Source organism: Phocoena sinus, chromosome 8, assembly GCF_008692025.1.
Source record: "Phocoena sinus isolate mPhoSin1 chromosome 8, mPhoSin1.pri, whole genome shotgun sequence".
NCBI lineage: Eukaryota > Metazoa > Chordata > Mammalia > Artiodactyla > Phocoenidae > Phocoena > Phocoena sinus.
In genome coordinates this window covers 86286620-86298924 of record NC_045770.1, presented here as the reverse complement: position 1 = coordinate 86298924, position 12305 = coordinate 86286620, and positions in this window count along the sequence as shown.

Genomic DNA, 12305 nt, shown 5'->3' with positions numbered 1-12305 from the left:
CTGTCCTCCTTATTTTACAAGGTTCTTCTGGTGATCAGAGGAAATATTCTAGTTAATACATATGAAGCAATTTATGATATAAGGCATTATCATTATTCTGGGAGTATGACTAATACAAGAATCAATGGGGTATGGAAGAAAAAGCACCAAACAGGTTATCAGGAGCTGTAGCTCCCTTTTCCTTTCATTTTTTTCAAATTACTCTTTAAATTTTTAAATGGCTGGACATTTAAAAATTCATTTATCTCCATATCTCACTCCCATTCTTCTCTCATTCCCTAGACAGTCATGCCAATGTTTTAATCTTTTTATAGGCACATACTATTGCAAAATAGATAGTTGTAGTTTTGTGTTAATTGGTTATATATATGATTTTATTTCTTAATATTTTCACTAAACACTGTTCTTGAGGTTCATCCACGTTTTCATGCGAACATGTAATCTTTTGTATATTGTGATTTCTTAATACCCTACGGTGTGTGCCATGTTTTATCAGAGACTGACACTAAGGCTGCCCACAACTATCTGCTATCATGAATAATACTCCAACAAACAATTATTTTATGTGTCCTGTATTGGTTAGTTTGCTGCTATAATAAACAAGACAAAGAGGACGCCTCAGTGGCTTACAGCCACAAAGTTTCCTTTCTTGTTCACGCCACATGTTGTAGCTGGTGGCAACAGGCTCCCTCCTGTGTTGTGTGTCTTCATTCCAGGATCCAGGCTGAAGGAACAGCCCTTATTTGGAACAAGCCCTACTGCTGGCAGAAGAAAAAGAGCAAGAGAGCTGGAGAGAACATGCAATAGCATTTGGAGCTTCTGTTCCAGTTGGCATACATCACTTCCACTCCTGTTTCATTGGCCAAAGCAAGTCACGTGGTTAAGACTGACACTGGGGCAGAGAAGACAGTCTCCTACAGTCAGGCACTGAAAATCACATGGAGGTGTGTAGTCCTTTCCTTGGGAAAGGGGAGCAAATAATTGAGGACAATAATACAATCTATCCCTTTTAGAGCTTGGCAAGAATTTCTTTGGTATTTATGCCTAGGAGTGGGATTGCTAGGCCTTTGGGGGTGCATATAATTTCACTAAATAACCCAGATTAAATAATCTAGATCCAGTCTCATCAGTGTAGATCCGTGAGTCTGGGTTTCTTTATCCCTAAACCCAACCAACACTTGCATTATACAGCTTTCTAATTTTTCGATCTAATAGGTTTAAAGCTGCCTTATTGCTTTAATTTTTATTTTATTGACTATTAATGATTTTGAGCATTTCTTCATTTATCTATTAACTTTTAAGATTTCTTCTTCTGTAATTATCCATAAGGCACTCTTTTCCCATTTTCCCACAAGGAGTGTTCTCTTCTGGTTGAGTAGGAAGATATCACATATGCTACACAGGCATACCTTGTTGTATTATTCTTCATTTTATTGCACTTTGTAGATTTTTTTTTATTACAAATTGAAAGTTTGTGGCAACTCTGTGGTGTTGTCAGATGATGGTTAGTATTTTTTAGCAATAAAGTATTTTTTAATTAAGGTACATATTTTTTTTTAGACATAATGCTGCTGCACACTTACTACACTACAGTACAGTATAAACAATATTTTACATGCTCTGAGAAAAGCAAAAAATTCATGTGATTTGCTTTATTGGGATATTCACTTTATTGAAGGGATCTGGAACCAAACCCGCAATATCTCTGAGCCATATATAAATACCATTTCAATTTTAGATATTAGAAAATTTTTATCTCTCTTTCCTGTCATTTGTTGAGTAACTTTGTCCATAATGTCCTTTGCTGAAAAGAAATCCTTATATTGCTCGTGAAATCTTTTCCTACCCCTAGATCACAAAGATGTTTCACTTTTTTTTCCTAACATTTGATATTTTATCTTTCACATTTAGCTGTTTTATTCATCTGGAACCTCCTTAGGTAGGGATCCTGTTTTATTTTTCTCCAAATAGTGAAGCAGTTTCCTGTACTCCATCTACTAAGCAATCTGGCCTTGCCCCAACAGAACTGCGATGCCCTCCTTTACCATATGTTAGGCTCCATATACACATGGGTCTGACTCTCACCTCTCTGGATGTTTCATAGGTCTGTTTGTCTGTTCTTGCAACAATACCAAACTATTTTTAAACTACCGTAACCTTTTGATCATCTCAATGACTGGTAAGGCAATTTTCTCCTCTTCTGCTTTTCTAAAGTTGACTTAGATGGATCTCTCTTCCTCCAAAGACATTTTAAAAACCATTTTTCAATGTCCTCAAAAAGCCCAACTGGTATCTGATCACATTTAATGCATGGATTATTCTGGGAATAATTGTTATCATTATAATCTGAAAATGCCCATTCAAGAGCATAGAATATCTCTAACTGCTGCTTATTCAGATCAGGTTTTATGTTTTTCATTAGGATTTAAATTTTTTTTCCATAGAAGTCATATATATTCTAGGTTAATTTATAGATACCCTATAATGTTTGTTGCTTTGGGTCACGTAACTTAATTTGGATGAGACTTCGGTTCTAGATTTTGCTCTGTCACTGATTATGCTATATGAATTTGGGCAATCCATTCACTGCTTCCTGGTGCCACTTTTCTTATTCATTAAAAGATCGAGTTGAGGGCTTCCCTGGTGGCGCAGTGGTTGAGAGTCCGCCTGCCGATGCAGGGGACGCAGGTTCATGCCCCGGTCCGGGAAGATCCCGCATGCCGCGGAGCGGCTGGGCCCGTGAGCCATGGCCGCCGAGCGTGCGCGTCTGGAGCCCGTGCTCCGCAGCAGGAGAGGCCACAACAGTGAGAGGCCCGCGTACCCAAAAAAAAAAAAAAAAAAAAAAAGATCGAATTGAAACTGATGGTTCTTATGGTACCACAGATAATAATAGCAATGACAAACCCAGATTAAAATCTCAAAATGTGTCAGCCCCTGCGGAGGGAGGTGACTACACGTACAGCGCTCAGCAGGCCTGGTACATAGTAGGCGCTCAGTACACGTTAGCAAATACTGTTATCATGCCTACTTAAAATTGAGGAAGCAGACACTCAGAGAGGTGAAGTAACTTCCTTAGGCTCACCCAGCTAGTAGATGTCTGGTTTTGAATGTAAGATGCGCTAAAATCTGCAGGTGAAACTCCTTGGAAGCAATGATAAGTCCTATCTCAGCCCTACAGCCTCCAAGGATTTGCATTACCAGCTCAGAAATGCCTGTCAATGGGCTATTTATCTTGCCAGCTCCTGAATGTGGAGCTGGTGCCAGGCTCCTGAATGCCAGAGGCCATGAACAATGTCCAGGGCTTCAATGTGCGCACAGCTGCTAGAGTTACCGTCAGGTCTGGCCGCATGTGTTTGCTCTTGTAGAACATCACTTTTCCTAGAAGTCCAATGTGTTCCTGGATGCCACTGGCTGATAGTGGAGTCGGATAACAGCCCGGGAAGACAGCTGACATTCGCAGGACAGGAAGTGGGTGCCATCCAGCCAGCTGGGTGAGAATCAATGTCTCTCTCAGACTGCACCTGGAGATTAAGGTGGGGACGATGGAAATCTCCAGAAAAGTTACGCTTTTCTCCCCAGCAGCCAGGGCAGGTCGTCTTGAAGCCCATGAAGGCCCAGCCTGTAGCCAGATATGAGAAGAGAATGTGGTGAGAGCCTCCTGATGGGTTTTCCTGCTTCCAGGTTGTAGTCCGTTTGTCAAGACCCTTCCAACTACAAACGATAGGAACCCAACTCAAACCAGCTTAATAAAAACTAGCTTAAACTGGCTTGAATAAAAACAGAAATGTTATTAGCTGAAGTAAACTCTGGATGGATTTAATTAAGTTGGATCCAGGATGTTAGAATTATTTCATCAGCCCCTCTCTCCCCATTTCCCCCTTAGTTTCTCCCCACTCCCTCCACCCCCTACCCGCCCCCATTCTCTCTGAAGGAGGAAAATATGGCTACCGGCAGCCCCAGGTTTATGTCTTCCTTAGGATGGAGTCCCTCATTCAACATCCATATCAATTCCTGTAAGGACTCTGGATCTGTTTGGGTCAGGGGACCACGTGCAGAAAACGGAAGGTTAGCCTACGTAACTGGCAGACCCGTAGAATATGAAAAGAACATTTCCGCAAAGGAAGTCATGCGGGCCAAAGGAAAAAAAGAAGTGATAGACTGCCCTTCTTACACGATTCTTCCCAGAGCTGATTCCATGACCTGATGTGTCTTCTCCTGCCAGCCCCACCCTCCTGCCATCCATCCTGTGCTCTAGACACTGGATCATGTACTACTCAAATCATGTAATACTCTTTTCTTCATATCTCTGGGCCTCTGTGCTTGCTGTTCCTCTTTCTGAATGCCTTTCTGTTACAGTGAGGTCAGCTCCCTCCTAGAACTTTCTCTGACCCTCCTAGACAAATTAAGTACCTTCCTACAGCAATAGGTACCTAGTTAGTAGTCAGAATTTGGGGGGAAGGTCTGTTTGCTTCCAGGTTAGACCTGAGGTTACTGAAAGCAGGAATTAATCCTTGTCCTGCTGATCTTTGTATGAGTAAAGGTGGCTCTGTAGTAGATACTGCTGTTCGTTCACCCAAAATCCACACCCTCCTTTCTTGCTACTAAGCCCTGACTTGGAGCACTTTGTATCCAGCTAAATGCTGACTTTCTCAGCTTTCCTTGCAGCCAGTGATGGGCATACGACACAGTTTCTGGCCCATGAGATCTGCTAGAGAACATCTTCTAGGCTGCGAGGAAATCTCTGAAGTAGCTTTTGGTTCCTTGTTAAAAGGGATCAGACGAGGTTGGCGCCACCTTTTCCTCCTTTCTTCCTGCTTCATTCACTTGATATTTGGACTTGTAGCAGCCACGTTGCAAACAAGAGGAAAAGGTCAAGAGAATCACCTTGACAGTCTTGATATGACTGAAATTCTGAACCAATGCCGGCAACCACCGTCCTCTGGATGTTGGGTCAAGCCTATTTTCCCCCATCTCTGTGGTTTCGCCTCCACATGGAAGACCTCAGATTGCATAATACTCTCAGTTTTGTGAAAATCATTGTGGAATAGAAAATTAGGGTGGCAATACCCAAGCCGATTCCAAAGTTTGAGGAGTTGTGTAGTGCCTAAAAGGCACATACATCTCATTAGTAAGTAATTATGGTTGTTTAAGAATTAAACATTTTTTTTCTTTCAATGTATGTGCATTATTCTTTCTAACAGCTACTAAGTTGTTAGCAGACGAATGCTTATTAGGTTGTACGGACCTAATCAATATTATAACTGCAAATTCTCTCTTTTGGCTTCAGACACTGTGAAGTTTACTGAGACTCTAAGGGTACCTTTACTGGGAAAGTTTGGGAACCTCTTGTTTGAGAAATAAATGATTAAAAAGGTAGGCTTACTTGTGCAGAGTGGAATGAGAAGGTCATTTGAAGAAGAGTAGAGGAATTCTCTTTTATTCTTCCTCTTAAAAAGGAGAGTCCTCCTCTTTACAAAGGAATCCTGGAAGATTTTCCTTTTTATAAATGCCAGATCACAACTGTCACATTACTTGCCAGTGTGTTTATGTGACCACGAACTTATGCTGAAGTTTCTGTGTTTAAAAAGTTTTCAAGCTTCATTGGTGCCTCCCTTTTCCCATTCTCACAGTTCTCCGAGAAGTACACCTCCTCCATGAAGTCTCCCGTGACTAAGAGGAAGTCTCATCCTTTTGTATCTTCCTCCTTATTTTCTCAAACTCGGGAACAAGAGCTCTGTGCCTGGGGAGGAGTGATAGCTGGTGAGCTCAGGTTGTACTGGTGACCTCCACTCTTACAATGCTTGTATGCTTTTCCATCTCTCTAGCATAGATATCTTTATTTCAGACTGTTAACTCTTCGGTGAGTGCTTGAACCAGCAGAAAGCCAAGCTCATTTTTTAAAATTCAACAGCTATTCATTAGGGACCTACCAGGTGTCAAGCACATCCTTTCTGAAGTCTAGTTTGCCAAGGATAGTCCTTGCCTTCCTCTTGGCAGCCAGGACTGTCCCATAGGCTGTTCACGCTATGCTCTGCACCACTCCAGAGATATGAGTCACACAGACAGTGAAGGCGATGGTATGTCCTGGGTGTTGTGCATCATGGCAGCCCTGCTGGCAGCTCTTGCGGTTCAATTTCTAGTGAATAAGAGATAATGAAAAACTATCGAATATAACGATTTAAAACTTAGGCTTTGGTTTCAAATGCAGCTCAGTCATTTACCTGCAACGTCAGTCAGCGCTTTGAGCTTCTTTATCCTCACTTGGAAAACAGGAATCTTGGCGCCTCTGAGGATCATTGGGAGGATTAAATAAAGTAACATGTATGTAACAAGCTCTCACACCATACTTGGCCCCCAGAAAGGACTTGATAAATGTTAGCAATTATGATCCTCATTATTGACATATACTTGACAAAATTAATATGCTGGGGGTCTTTTGGGGGCATGAGTAACTCAAGATAGTAGTATAATCTTCTCCCTTGTTAGGATGAGTCTGTCTGTTCACTGCTGCATCCCCAGCCTAGTCCAGAGCCAAGCACGTTGTATGTGGTTGATAAACGTTTGTTGAGTGAATTTATTAAATCTTATATTTTCATAGTTCTTTCCACATTTTATCACACCTGAACTTTAATTCAGTTCTAGAGATAATTGTGACAGAAGGAAAATAAGAAGAGCCTAATGCTGATGGAGATATTGCCAGACTTTTGACACTGTTTTATGAGCATGATTTCACTTACCACTCAACACAGCCTCTGAGCCCCATATTACAGGTAAGGAGACTGAGGCTCCAAGAGGCTGTTACTTGCCCAAGGTCACCCAGCTAGCAAGTGGCTGAACTAGCTAGTGATGGAATAGGCATAGTGTTCACCACTCAGTAAATACTCATTCAATACCAACTGTGTGGCAGCCAGAGCTAAGAACTGGGATTCAGAGATTCAGAGGGCAGGGACCAAAGACACCTCCTTAGGGAGCACGTGAACAGTGCATTTTTCTTGACCAAGGTATTTTGCTATAGCTTTATACGGGAACATTTTCTGCTCAAGCCTAAAAATGAAAAAGAAAAAAAAAAGAAGAAAAAGCAGCAGCTCATGTTCTTTGCGCAACATCTGGGGGTCCATGTGTAAAGCTAGCATTAGGATTATACAGTGGAGGAAAACTCAAACAAGTGAAGCATTTAGCCAAGACCACTCTGTGTGTTATGACTAAGGCCAGGGGCCCTGACCCTAGGTGCAGAGGTATAGAGAGGTGAGTAAGAGCACAGGCACTAGAACCAGGCTGGCTGTGTTTGAGTCCTGCCTCCACTTATAAGCCTGAGTGAATCATTAAATCAGCTTGGGATTTAGTTTCCACATATGTAAGGTGGGATAATAAAGGTAAGTAATTCACAATATGGATGAATCTCACAAGCATTATGGTAAGTGAAAGAAGCCAGAACAAAAAGCTACATATTGTATGCTTCCATTTATATGACATTTTGGAAAAGGACATAAAACAGATGAGTGGGGCTTCCCTGGTGGCGCAGTGGTTGAGAGTCTGCCTGCCGATGCAGGGGACACGGGTTCGTGCTCCGGTCCGGGAAGATCCCACTTGCTGCGGAGCGGCTGGGCCCATGAGTCATGGCCGCTGAGCCTGCGCGTCCGGAGCCTGTGCTCCGCAACGGGAGAGGCCACAACAGTGGGAGGCCCGCGAACCGCAAAAAAAAGAACAACAAAAAATAAAACAAACACATGAGTGGATGCCTTGGGGGAGGGGACAGGATTGACTACAAAGGGATATAAGCATGCTCTTTGGAGTAATGGAAATATTTTGGTTGTGGTGTAGCTATGTCTATGTATTTGTTGAAATTCACCAAAGTATGCTCCTAAAAGTATGAATTCTACTGTATTTAAATTATATTTCTATAAGACTGACTTAAGAAAAGTAAATAGTTCATGGGTCCTTATCACCATTAAATTAAATAATACCTATAAGGTACTTGGAGCAGCACCTAGGAGACAGTCAGCCAGGTGTGCATTTCCTCTCCTTACCACGTCAGCTTATTCAAGCATGTACATCTCCAAAAGCCAACAAGGATTCTGAAAAATGTTGGATAAAAAAAATTGAAAATTTCTTCATGTATTCTTAAGTTTTGATAATTATCATTTAATGGAAGATGACAAAGGAAATATTAAATTCACTGAAATAATTGCAAATCTTCTAATGCACCATGAAAAGACCAGCTCATATCACCAAAGTGAAAAATAGAGATGGGTAATGGCAATTAATCTATACTATCTTCTGGCTGTGCATAAGTAAATATTTATTTTAAGAGGGTGAGAAAAAAAACACTTAGGCCAGTCAAATATGCAGGCTACTGTCTCCCTTTTCCCAGAGTCAGCCTAAAGTTGCTTGATTTCTGAAATTTCTGAAATTGTTTTTATCTGAAAGCTCTGATGTTATTAGCTACTCCAGGCACATAAACCTGACCCAGACACTATAGTGGGATGGGCTTGGACCGTGTTCCCCTGTTCTTGAACCATTGTCCTATAGCCTCAAGAGGTTGAGCTTTTGGGTCCTGAGGTTGAATCCCACCTCTGCCAAAAACTGCTGACGTGAGGCAAGACTCCTATGTCCCTTGTTTTCTCATCTGTAAATTCAAGGAGTAAGACTACATGATCTGTTAAATCTTTCACACTCCAACTTCAGAATTCTACAACCCCTGGAATGGGGAGGCAGACATGTTTTGGTCAACTTTCAATGTCTACCAGGTATAAAATTTCTCTGGGCCAGAATTTCTTATGCATAAAATGGGATAATAATACCCACTTCCACAGGCTCTTTGTGAAGAGCAAATGAAATTATGTGTGTAAAAGCATCTAACAGTTTCTGGTCCAATGATTTAATCTTATTTCCTCTCTTCTTCTATGCTTTCTTTTTCCCTTCCTCTCCATTAGCATAATAGATTTCCATAGAATCTTAAAAACTCACATTCTTTTCCATTTATTCAGAAAGGTCTTGAACGTGTGTACTTGTCATGTCACATGCCAAGTACTGTTGCCCTGTGAAAGATCTGGTTATTCATTAGAGCACTTGAAAGTTTAAATAAATTTGCAGTTATAGCAAAGGTAAAATAACTCAGAATGCTAAAACCGACCTCTTGCTTTTTTAGATATCTCAATAGATTGTCTGAAGATTTCTTTACCCCTATCATTTACTTCACTCTTTCATTTATTCATTCAATGATCAAATTTTGATCCCCTCTATGTGCCAGGTACAGTGCTAGGCATTAGGGATACAGAAATGAATCAGACATTTTCATTAAGCTCAAAAATCTTCCAGGTAAATGGAAGGAGACACAGGGGCTATGAGAGAAGTCTGTTCAGGGTACATCAGAGGTCCAAAGAAGGATGTGTAGTTTCTTCCAGGGTAGGGCGGGAGGGAGTCAGGAAGTTTGCATAGAGAAGTCGAGGGTGGACTCGAATCATAAAAGATGAGTAGGTGTTCACCAGATAGAAGTGGTAAAGAAGGGAACTGCCTGCAGAAGGAGCCACACGTGCAAAGGCCCAGGTACATGCAGTAGTCCTGCATAATCTAGAAACTGCATCGAGGTTAGGGTGGTAGGACTGGAGAGTACTGTGTGGTAGACCCAGTGAGAGAAGGAGCTGGAAGTCCTAGACATGTTTTCTTTAAGCAAATGCAGATCTGTTCGGGAAGGGAGGACATCAGATGCTGCACAGTTGGTGACAACAGAAGAGGAACTCAGCTATGTCCCAACTCAACTGCCAACCACTGACCTTGACAGGTCATAGCTCTGTTGTGTGTGATGAGTCTGGATGTGGTTCTGCAGGGTTTTCCAGGCACTCAACCCCAACTGGATTGATTTCTTTCTCAATCAGGTCATCGTCATTAGAGCCAGCACCGGGTGGAAGCCATTCGTTTGAATTCCAACCCTGTGGTGGAGTTTTTCTTAGAAATGGGATCAGGTTTTTTACTGTCTTCAAGATCATTGCTCAAGTGGAAGGTTAGGAGTTACAGATTAAGAAATAGATTTGTTTTCTTACAAGACAGTGACCCACAATGTTCTAGTGAGATGAGATGAGTTGTCAATAAGGAAACCAAGTCATCAAACACCTAATATGTGCTAAGTGCTTTCTAAGTTTGCCAACACTCTGTGTAATATTCAGATGTACACTCATCTAACTCCAAAAATCATGCCCATCACACTCTACCACCTTGCCTCTAAAGTATCTTCTCAAAGAGCCTTGGGTAGGTCTTAGCATTTGATTTCTAAGGAGCCAAAATAAAAGGAAAGTGATGAGAAGAAAGTGGTCTCTTCTGAGAGACCACTGAGAGACACCCACAGCCCCAGGCTGAGATTTAAGTGAAGAAAAAAATCTGGGCCTTGGAGCTAATGAAAGAGCATTGCTGGACTATTCTAAACCTACAGAACTGAGAGAAGCACCTTGGACATTTTGACTCCTACTCTTTCGTGGAAAGAAGGAGAGAAAAGAATATACTTACAGTTACAGCAATGCTCTGGAACAAAGGTAGACGGGAAGGAAAGTAGCAAGAAGAGCAAAGAAATTTCATCTCTTTCAGAACCTATCAGCTCTCTCCCATTTTACAAAAAATTTCTTCCCCCATTAAATGGCATCATTTTCTTTTTCTTGCCTTCGTCCTTTCACTCCTTCCTAGATTCCTTTTTTCTTGTCTTCCATTATTCCTGCCCTTCATTCCTCTTTTTCTCTCCTTTTCTTTTTATTTCTTGCTGTTGCTCCTGTATCATCAGTCTCTTTCTTAAGTTCAAATTGAAATACCAGCCTTAATCCCTGAGAAGCAGCTCTGTTTTCGCTGCCACGGCATTGCAAAACTTGCGGTATGGCTGTGTGCCACCATTACCTATGCAGCGAGGTTTTACGTGGCCAGGGAACATCTTGTACAATGCCACTTTTTATCAAAACCAAATAGCATAACAATGCATACAGGGCTCCGTTCACATCAACCTCATAAGATTTCACTATGATAAAAACAATGAAGTTGAAATATAAAATCCATCTCCATTTGAAAATAAATAATCCCAGTGCCTCTCCCAGGCCCCCCTCGGAAGCCCCCGCTCCTCCTTCACTCTCTCTCCTCCCTACCCTCTTGTCATCAAGTGCTGCTTTCGGCCTCCAACTATTCAGGTTTCACCAGTCTGGTGACCCATTAGGACAAGGTTGTACCACACTGGGGTGGGGCTTGAGGGGAGGGAGTGAAAAGGCTTAAGCTGAAAGCCCCGCTGAAGCTGGGTTTTACTCCCCTACTATCGTGGTCCCCATAATGCTGGCAAGACAGGAAGGTCTTAGGGATGAGTATTCTCATTGTGGGGCTCAGAACAAAGAAAGGGAGAGGAACATCTACAGATATGAGTAAGTTACAGCTCCTAGTTCAAGAGATCCCTGGCACTGCTCATCAGCTTAGAGGTGTCCTTAGCCAAAGACCTCCGAGGAGAGGAACAGGCATTGGGAAGGCGCTGACTGGACAGCCCAAGATCAATGATAGAGGCCAGGTTATCAAGGTATTAGATGTGTCACAGGCCTGAGATTAGGGAGGCATCCATGAAGGATGCCCATTCCCCCCCACTGACCCCCTACCAAATGCTTCTCAACAATAAGGCTAAAAAGGACTCAGACTTCCCTTTGCCTTGAAGCAATCCTGGCCTAAATCCCCCAGGAGAGTCATAGAGTTCCCAACAGGAAGATTTCATGCTCGGGGAGAGAGATCTTCAACACAGTCTCAAGACAACCTTCCCCCCATCTAGCTTGTGGACCCCATTCATTCATTCACTCACTCATTCATTCATTCATTTATTCCACAAATAGTCATTAGATTTCTACTGTATATTAGCGGTGTTCTAAGGCTCTGGGGGTAATGAAATTTACACAAGACAAAGTCCCTGCTTTCACGGCAGCAGAAAAGGCATAAGATAAATAAATATATAAGTAAAGTAAAATGAAAACATAAATTCAGCCAGCGATAAGTGCTACGAAGTCTTTTTTTTTCCCCTAAAAAGAGTATATGGGAAATAAACAAGCATGGGAAATACGTGGCTACTTTAAACTTAGGCAGACAGGTTGGCTTCTCTGAAGAGGTAACATTGAGATGAGACCCATGTGGGGAGAAAAAGGCAGGGGGGGAACATAGGGAATACGGAGAGCAGAGGCTTAGAAGCAGGTACAGGCCTGGCAGGTTGGAGAAATACAAGGAAGTCTCGCTGAGGCTGGGATGAGTGACAGGGGACATGGAGGTGTGCCAAGACGTCATGGAGGTAGGGCCCACCTCCAGCC